Source organism: Parus major, chromosome 26 (genome assembly GCF_001522545.3).
Source record: "Parus major isolate Abel chromosome 26, Parus_major1.1, whole genome shotgun sequence".
NCBI lineage: Eukaryota > Metazoa > Chordata > Aves > Passeriformes > Paridae > Parus > Parus major.
The window spans coordinates 1685701-1687016 of NC_031795.1; positions in this window are offsets into that span (position 1 = coordinate 1685701).

Genomic DNA, 1316 nt, shown 5'->3' on the forward strand with positions numbered 1-1316 from the left:
ATGTGTGACCCCCCCATGTGTAACCACAAGTGTGACCCCCCCAGATGTGGAGCCCCAGATGTGCAGGGTCTCAGGTCCTGCTCGCGCCTCTGACACCACCGGAGTCCCTGGGTCTGGGGACATTTGGGTGACGCTTCTCGGGGCAGGGTGACACCAGGGGCCGCCTGTGGGAGATTTCGGGTTACATCCCCCCAAAAACCCACCCCCCCAGATTTACTGCTGCGAACCCCCCCGGCAGCGCCCGGGGCACGGCAGGAGCGAGGCCCGGCCATTCCCACCCCTGGCAGGGACAGCGGGCTCGCCCCACCCCGTCCCAGCTCCTCCCAGTCACCCCACTGGGTAGACTGGGAACGGCTGCAGATACACTACAAACCCCCTTTTTGTTGTTTTTCTCCTCAATTCCCAGCCAGAGGCGGCAATTCCCTGCACGCCCCCAACCCGGCTGGGTCCCCCTCGCCCTTCCCCAGGCTCGGGAAGTCTCCAGGAGACACCAACCCCTTGGGAAGAGCTGAGGAACGGGCTCGGAGACTTCTGGAGACACAGAAATATTTCCCCATTTCAGGTTTTGAAACCCCCAGCATCAAAATGTGCAAAATGTGTGAACAGACCCCAAAGCGCAGCTGCCTTGGGGAGGGAAATGGCCTCAATCCGCACCCCCTGTTCTGCTCCTGCGGAGGGCACTCCACACCCAGCACGGGGACAGTTGTGGGGACACCCGATCGTGCCCTACCCCAGAGACAACACGGGCTTGCGGGGTTTTGGGGGGTCACCAGGCGGAGGGGACCACAGAGGGTCTGGAATTCCCGGTGACACATCGCTCCAGGTGCCACGAGGCCGCGGGGCCGGGAAGCAGCGGCGGCTCCGGGAGCTGGGAGCCAGCCAGGGACAAACCACCAGCCAGCCTGGATCCATCCTCACGTCACCAGCCCGGGCTGCGGTGTACCCGGATCTGTCACCTAATTGCTGGGGACCAGCGTCTCTTCGTCATTTGGGGGATGGCTGGGCACGTTTAACCCCTCAGGGGCTGGGAAAGTGTCGGATCGGTGTCCCTGGGCCAGAGCAGGGGCATGGCTTGACATGGATGTCGTGTCACTAAGCACAGCCCCAGGGTTGTAGCTCTGAGATGCACAAACCCACGAGCCCTGCCCTCCACGGCCTCTCCTTGGTGGTGACAGTGACAAGCAAATGTCCCGACTGTCACGGCTGCTGGGCTCACACACCGTTCTGGGGTGACACAGGGACAGACAGAGGGATGCTTGGTGACACCTCGATGTCATCCTGCCTCTACATCTTGCTTGGTCTGTCCCTGGTCCATG